The sequence below is a fragment of the Primulina huaijiensis genome, chromosome 11 (assembly GCF_012295235.1).
Source record: "Primulina huaijiensis isolate GDHJ02 chromosome 11, ASM1229523v2, whole genome shotgun sequence".
Classification (NCBI taxonomy): Eukaryota; Viridiplantae; Streptophyta; class Magnoliopsida; order Lamiales; family Gesneriaceae; genus Primulina; species Primulina huaijiensis.
Genome location: NC_133316.1, coordinates 5,707,578 through 5,716,254, shown reverse-complemented (window position 1 = coordinate 5,716,254; position 8,677 = coordinate 5,707,578). Strand labels below are relative to the sequence as shown.

The 8,677-nt window shown below is 34.4% G+C and overlaps 1 pseudogene; it reads left to right on the top strand.

Annotated features, from left to right (window-relative positions):
* The first annotated feature begins 4,631 nt into the window (after positions 1–4,631).
* On the top strand, positions 4,632–5,885 carry LOC140988312 (protein FAR1-RELATED SEQUENCE 5-like; annotated as a pseudogene).
* The last annotated feature ends 2,792 nt before the right edge of the window (positions 5,886–8,677 follow it).

Here is an 8,677-nt window from a genome sequence, read left to right as displayed (position 1 = left end):
TCGATGTTGAAACTCATTTGTAAACACTGCATATTCTAAATTCGTTCCTAGTCGATTCAGCCGCCTAAAACAGGGATAAAGGTCGCTTGAGCTCGAGACTAGCATCTGTGATGTTGTGTACTGCGTTTCTTTGTAAGGGCATAGAGATGTCCAAACATGCAGATGGGTAGTCATATGATGATTATACCGAACAACCCTCTCTCGGACTTTCCAAGTGGTTATCATTCATTGAGAGGATAAGTCCGTGGTTATGATTGTACACCATTAGTCCTTACGACCCGGGACAACACTGAGGCTTTATATGCTAGGGCTGTTCTTTGACTCGTTTACCGGCTCCAGGAGAGTCATCAGGTGGCGAGGGTTGGTACAGTTGCGACACATATAGGAGCCATTGCATTGTAGTCGGGGATTCACCGTTCACCTACGGGTGTGGATATCCTATGTGATTTAATGTAATAATAGTGTATGGAATCTCTGGCCAGAGTATGAGATGTACGTTAGAGAAAGAGTTCTCCAATAGTACACGCGATGCCACTATTATAGTTATCACATAGTTATCGAATTAATATGCAACCCTCGATGAACCAATGGTTGCAGATTCGATCGGGATATATGAGATGAAAAGACCGTACTGTACGTTAATCATAATCGACTGGTTCTTGCAGGCACTATCAGTGATACCTAGGGGATCATGGGGCGATGCTACTAGACGCTCTTACCATGATCCGATGGGTGCAATCAGAAATGAGTTCTGACATTCTTGATCAAGGTGTTGATGAAAAGAATGTGGCTAACTAGGGTAAGCCCGAATAAGAATAAATGTTATTCTGAATCACAAGGAGTTGTGAACCCACGACTAGCTGTATCCCTGAGCCATTGAGGGTCACACAAAAAATAAATTCAAGTAGTTTAATTTATGAGATAGTAAATTCAAGAAGTTGAATTTATGAAATTTGGAGAGAATAAATTCAATGAGTTGAATTTATAAGATTTGATAATTTAATTTATTAAACTCAAAAGTTGGGTTTATTAAATATTAAATAATATATAGTGGAAAGTATGTTTAATGGGCTTGTAGGAGTACAAATCCAACATACTAAATAATTAAAGTTCTTAATGGACTTTGATTAATTAATTAAACTAGTTGGACTAGCACAATTAAGTAATCAAGCTCATTAATGTTAATTAAGTGTATTAGGTTTTGTCTTAATTATAAATAGGAGTGATCAAGCCATAATCCTAGCTTCCACCTTCACAATTTTCGAAAATCACAAGTTTTTCTCTCCAAAATTTTGGCCGCTTCTTTTTGAAGAAAAGTTTGAGCCGTCTATCATTATTTGATCTCCAACGCAAAACTTCTTCCAATTTTTTAGTGCAAATTAGAAGAGGAATAAATCATCTAGTCGTGGACCTGATTAGAAGAATTAACAAAGGAGCTTTTGAAGAAAGTTCGTAGGGATTCATCAAGAGCTAATCCGTTTATACCGAATTAGTTGGAGCCAAGTGATTTAATTCACAAAGGTATAATATTCTAACTCCCTATGAATGTTTAATCATAAAACCATACTAGCGTCCAAATCAAATATATTTTGATTGTCAAAATAAAATAAAAATTTTAAAACTTCCGCTGCGTTTGGGCGTGTAGAAAACCTAGATCCAACAGTGGTATCAGAGCCATGTTCTCTATATCGTATGGTTTTAAATCATATTGAATAATTTATTTCTAAGCCACCTAAGAATCAAGAACAATAGGAAGCCACTATCAGAGAAAGAAAACCGAAACCAACAGCAATGGCAGGCTGCTGATGCTGTCAGAAAAAGAAAATGTCCTTGCGAGCTGCTGTAAAAAATATGAAAAACAAACAACAAGCGAATATATTAACATTATTATTTTACGAAGTAAAGTAGGCTAAAAATTTCAGGCTAGAATCTACTATGACCAACAGCAATAAAGATATACAACAACCTCTAGCTAACCTTCTAGTAAGTAAATTTAACTGAAATGTGGTAAATTATTGCTTGATGAAAACAGATTCTTACCTTCCCTTCGTTAGCTTGGTTACCAATCTCATCATTCTCTTCAACCAAGTTCTGACAAAAGAATAGTTCAGGCAAAAATCAGTGTGAGCATGCAAGCACAAGTGCATATTTGGAACATGTTTACAAAACATGTATGAAGTACTATGGAGTTTTATAATCCTAATTCCTAGAAAGTAAAAAACAGAAACTAAAAAGAGTAAAAACTTAAACAGATACATAAAAAGCAGGTCAGTGAGCAAGTATATCTTTAGATTCAGAAGATCTTCTGCATGCCCGAAATGATCCACAGAAAGCAGCCAAAAAATACAAAAGAAAAAGAAATATATAGACAACTTCGTATTCAGGCAATTATATGTATAAGCCGAAAGTAATCATGAAACTCAAACAATAACATGATTCGCAATTGCTTTGATTATCAGTCCAAAAAATGTACCTTCGGTCATGTGAACTCTTCAATATGGATAGCTGGATCAAGCAATAATCTCCTTGCATGTTCAGCAAATCACCAAAAGAGTTCAAAAATAAACAACAGCATAAAGAATAAAGAGAACTGATCCAGTACGCAATACCAGCAATTTTGATATTTTTGCGTTTCTTCTTTGAAATTCCTCATAACCGAAGGACAGCTAGAAGCTATTATTACAATTATTATAATAGCAAGCCAGTTCAAAAGAGATACCGAATGAACAAAAAGGATAAAAGAGCACAAACACGTGTTATATCAACAAAACCGCACTCACAAGGCACACAAATCAAGAAAGGTTATTTAGAACACATAAACTGATAGATTAGTTTGACAGATCCAAATCTGGATTCTCAAAGGAATAATTAGTTCTGGACCCAAATAGATTTAGGTACAAAATTTATTTATCATTTGTGCTTGCAGGTTACAGGTAAATTGATCAAAGATTCATTCTGGTGCATTTTCAGAGGATGGATCCGAAGGATTTTTTTGATACTACTGATCCATTCATTGCTGAGGGGTGGATCAGGTCTTTGGAGGTGATCTTCCGTTACATGAACATGGCGGATGTTGACAGGGTCCGATGCACCATATATTTTCTGAAGGATGACACATCCCTGTGGTAGGAAGGAGCTGAGAGAGGGGTAAATCTGAATACCCACTACAAAAAAAAGGCCTACGACAACGGTGAAAAACCGTTGTCGTAGGTCTTGTAAAACTGTTGTTAAAGGCCCTGTGGTTAAAGGGTGCGCTTAAAGACAACGGTAAAAAACTGTTGTCGTAGACGTCTAAAGACGACGGTGAAAAACCGTTGTCGCAGATCTGTAAAACCGTTGTTAAAGGCCATGTGGTTAAAGGGTGCGCTCAAAGACAACGGTGAAAAACGTTGTCATAGACGTCTAAAGACGACGGTGAAAAACCGTTGTCGTAGCATTGAAAAATTGTTGTAAAACTAAATATTGCGAAGATTTTTTTAAAAAACCGTCGCTAATTTAGGTTTTTCTAAAAACCATCACTATTTAGCGACGGTTTTCGTATTAATTCCGTAGCTAATTAGCGACGGTTGTTCATATATTTACCGTCGCTAAAAAACAGTTGTCGTAGTCCAAAAAACATGCTCATAGACAACGATTTTTAAAAACCGTTGTTATAGTCTAAAAAAAATACCAATAGACAACGATTGTTAAAACCGTTGTTGTAGCCCAATAAAAACGCTCTTAGATGACGGTTTTTAAAAACCGTTGTTTTAGCAAAAAAAATTCCCATCGACAACGGTTTTTAAAAACCGTTGTCGTAGACACATCAAAGACAACGGTTTTTAAAAAATCGTTGTCTATAAGAAGGNTATATATATATATATATATAAAAGGATAATACTTATATGGAAAATGATACCCTACACACCTTTGGTGTGTACTTCCCTGGGCGCCGCTGAGTTGGCGCCCACCTGGCTCCTTTTTTTTTTCAATTGTCAATACAAAGAAATATGAAAAACTCATCTCTTCTTCTCAAAAAATAAGCGATCGACACTTACCCACCACTTCACCACCCAATCTCCGCCTTAGGATCGAAACTTATCCACCACTCCGCCACCCGAACTCCGCCGTTCCAAGGTATGAACCGATTACCTATCTTTTTTTTTGTTGAACAGATTTTTTTATTAAATTAGAACAAAAAATGACTGATTTGTGGAACGCTTTCTCTCGAATTTTATTATTTTTTGTCTTCTTTTATCATAAAAGACAGTAGCTAGTATGAGTTATTACACAATTTGATGTTTTTCTATTTTCTTGTTTTTTTTTTCACCTTTTTCATTGTTATGAATTTTCTTAATGCAAATAAGAAATTAAAAATTAATTGTTGTTATATGAGGCAATAAAACGATCATTTACCCACATTTAATAATTTGGTGGTTTTTGGGATGTTTTTTTTTCTATATTTTTTATTTTCAATGGTAATACACTTTCATTATTTTTTAGAGTGTATTTATGTATTGATTGCACAAATTTATTTACTTATATCTTAATTTAAACTTGACGATTGAGATTAAAGCAATACAACAATTTTTTTTTTAATAACTACAATAAAATGTTCATCAAATTGTTCTAAAGTTTCATATTTCTCAGTAATGGAACTAAATACCGGTGATGATCAGCAATTCATTCCCCAAGTTGCAGACGATCGAAAGCCAAAAATTGGGATGGAATTCGTATCATTATAGGATGCATTTTCGTTCTATAACCAATACGCACGAGAAGCGGGATTTAGCACAAGAATAAGCAACAACAAGAAAAATAAGATAACAAATCAAGTTGTTTGGAAGAAATTTGTATGCTTTAAAGAAGGATTCGTCGAATAAACAAGACAAATATGATCAACCGAAAAATGAAAGAGATCGCGGCGAAGTTAGAACTGGATGTAAGTCAAATATTTCAATTGTCAAGAAACAAACTAGTCCTAACTGGATTGTCGGTACATTCATGGAAAGCCATATTCATCCACTCTCGATTCCTTCGAAGGTGCATTTACTACGCTCACATCGTAATGTTTCGGATTCAAAGAAAGCATTGAATCAACAGTTTTCAGAAGCCAATGTGCCAACTTGTCAACAAATGCGATTATTGGAAATAGAGTATGGAGGACCCGAGCATGTAGGTTGCACTGAAAGAGATATTAGAAACTTCGAGAAAAAGCTAAGAGATGAACAAAAAGGTATCGATGCCGAAACACTGATTGAGTTCTTTGCATCTGAGAAAGACAAGAATTCATCTTTTTTCTTTGATTATCAGACTTATTCAGATAAAAGATTTAACATGTGTTTTTGGGCAGATCTTGTGTCAAGGAGGGCAAATAGTGTATTTGGTGATGTTGTGGTGTTTGATACTACGTATAAAACTAATAATATGGTATGATTTTCATACCATTTGTAGGAGTTAATCATCTTCATCAGACAATTGTGTTTGGTTGCGGTTTTTTAACTGACGAGAAAACTCGGTCTTTTGTTTGGTTGTTTAACAAGTTCATAGAAGAAATGCCTAAAGGTGCACCAAACGTGATAATTACTGACCAAGATCATGCTATGGCGAAAGCCATTGCACAAGTTTTCCCTAAAACAGTGCATCGATATTGTTTGTGGCACATATTGAACAAATTTCCAGATAAATTAAACCCTTTGACTTTTCGTGACTACTATCAAAGCATAAAGAATGTCATTCAAAATTCCACAACACCTGATGAATTTGAGAAGTCTTGGGAAGATGTTATCAAGTGTGTTAACTTGGAGAAAAATTATTGGTTGTCATTGATGTATGAATTGCGACAGAAGTGGGTGCCAATATATTTTAACCATATATTTTGTGCTGGAATGTCAAGTAGTCAGTGATCTGAAAGTTCACATGCATTTTTCAAGAGGTATTTCTCTAATAAGAATTCATTGATGGATTTTATCACCCGTTTCAATAGGACACTCCGGCACCAAAGGCACAATGAGTTAGTTGCTGACCATATTGATATGAATGAGCATCCCAAGATCAAGACAAACTGGCCAATGAAAGCTCAAATGGTTAAGGTGTATATGAAAAAAAAATATATGGAGTTTCAAAGTGAAATGTGTGAGAGTCATGGCTATTACGTGCAACAAGTATCTGTAGGAGTTGAATTAGTTGTTTACAATGTGATGAATTTTCAAACTTGTTCTTCCTCCAAATCAAGGACGCTCACACATAATAAACAGTTGGATTATATATCATGTAGTTGTATGAAATTTGCGTTTGAGGGCATACCATGCAGACATATGTTAGTTTTTTTTTTCGTATCAACCAAGTGTTTCAATTTCCTGATAAGTATATACTCAAACGGTGGACACGAGATGCAAAGGTTGGAGCAATATATGCTATGGATGAGCAAAATGTCATCGACGATCCAAAAATGTGTTTGATGTCAAGACACTCGAGGTTATCCTATAAAGCTTCTGTAGTAATTGATGATGCATCATTGACTGATGAAGGAACAAACTTCTTCGATGAACAATTAGATTGTATTTAATAAAAAAAATTAAAGAGGTTAACATTAGTAGAACATTCAACAATGGACGTCAAAAGAAGAATATCATGGATGGGGTCTCTGGGATTACCGATCCTTCTGAAGTAAGAACAAAAGGATGTGGGAAGAGGTTGAAATCATCAAAAGAGAAGTCAACCTCAAAGACCAGGCTATGTCGTGGATGCGAACATCGAGGTATGTCACATGACAAGCGCAACTGTCCAAATTTGCATGACAGGTATATGTTGATTAATTTTGTGTTTGTTTTATAATATTTTTACAAACCAATTAATATCATTAAATTTTTTTTGTAAATATGACTATTTATCAATTACCAGATCAACTGTAAATGATCATCATAATAATGATGACAACACAAATGAAGAAGATTTTGCATAGATGACTGGTACTTGCAATGCTTCATCTTTTTTAAACAAAAGTTTCGCATTAAAAGATTGACATTTATAATTGTCTTTATTATTGCAGGTTCTTACAACATGTGGAAAACTGGAATACATTTGGATGAATAAATTCATTTATGTGTCATGTTGTAGATGACTAGTTATTTTTTGTGCATTTTTTTCATTCAATTCCAACGATGAGATGGATAAGTTCTTTACTATTTGGCCTTTGTTTAGTTATTTGATTTTCAGAATTGTTTTTCTATTCTATTGATTAGTTTGGGTTGTTTGGTTATTTTTTTAACATCTTTAGTTAATAAGGATGTTGTGTGATGGATACACAAAGCCGTAATAAATTTATTCATGATTTTTTTGACAAAAACTTTTCTGTGATGAGCTTTCTTAATCTAATTGTTGTTTTATTTTCTTTCAACTATGGTTATGTTATTTATATATTGATAGATGTCTGTTGAGTACTTAAAAAAACTTTTTTCAGATTAGTTTTAATTTATTCTTGGTCTGGTTCAGTTGGATGACATATATTGTATTGCATTTATATAGTTATTATGGTCTTGCATAATGTCTGATCAAGAAAAGTTTATGTAGTTATAATATGACATGATATTTCGTATATATTTCTTTATATGTTTACATGTATAGGTAATAACCATTAAAGGAAGATGAATGAATCGACTAAACAAGCTTTTCATTACCTTCTGTAAATGCTGAACTAAATCCAAATAATGTTTATATCAAGAATCTTTAAGCTTTCTGTTTCATATTTATGACTTGTAGAAGAAAAGAGAATATCAAAGCTAATAAAAAAAACAAATGATTGATAACTAGCTGATAATAGATGTAGATGACATTCCATCTGTCAGATAGTTTCTTTTTTGTCTCTATATTGAATGGGACTCAACAGAATTATAACTACATGTGATGCTGAAGATGTTAACTACATGTGATGCTTCCAGATCCTCGTAAATAAAAAAACAAATGATTGATAACTCGCACTCCATCTCGACGAACGACGCTGATTAACTACATGTGATGCTTCCAGATCCTCGTAAACGTCCTTAAATTCTAGCTGCTCCATCGGAATTTTTCTGTTTGATCGCCCATCATAGAGTAGGGTATTCCTTTGGGCTTTAGTTAAAAGATTTTTTGGCTGATGGTTTTCTGAAAACCATTTCTGTTGTCTATGAACATGACTGGGGATGGCAGCCCTTCAAGGCCCATCAATTTGGCAATAATACTTGGCGAGCGTCTCTTTGGTTCAACTTTTTTAGCTAGTTCACATGCCAGTAACTTCTTCATCGGTGTTCCAGTGGCTCTTCCTGAAGTGCCTTGGCCAAATTCCAACACAAATGGCTGAGAAAAAGTTTAATTAGCCAGTTTTAGAACCATGGCAGCATCTAAGCAAAATAGCAAATGATTTTCCTAATTTCTTACTGTTAACTCATAGAGATTAAAGAAAAGATAAACTAACCATATCATTCTTGGTGCTTCCATCAATATAAACACGAGAATCCATAGACAATCTTGAGCAGTCCTTCTGCTTCTGCATCTGCCCATTTCCTGTAAAGAATACAAATTACTCAGCCATCAAACCCACAAAGGGTTACCAAAAAGTAACAAAAAAGCATAATAACCATTAAAAGTCATAGTGAAATTCGTCAGGGAAAGAGCTTTGTATGTTCAGATAACGATTCCTGATAGAATGATTTTTTTT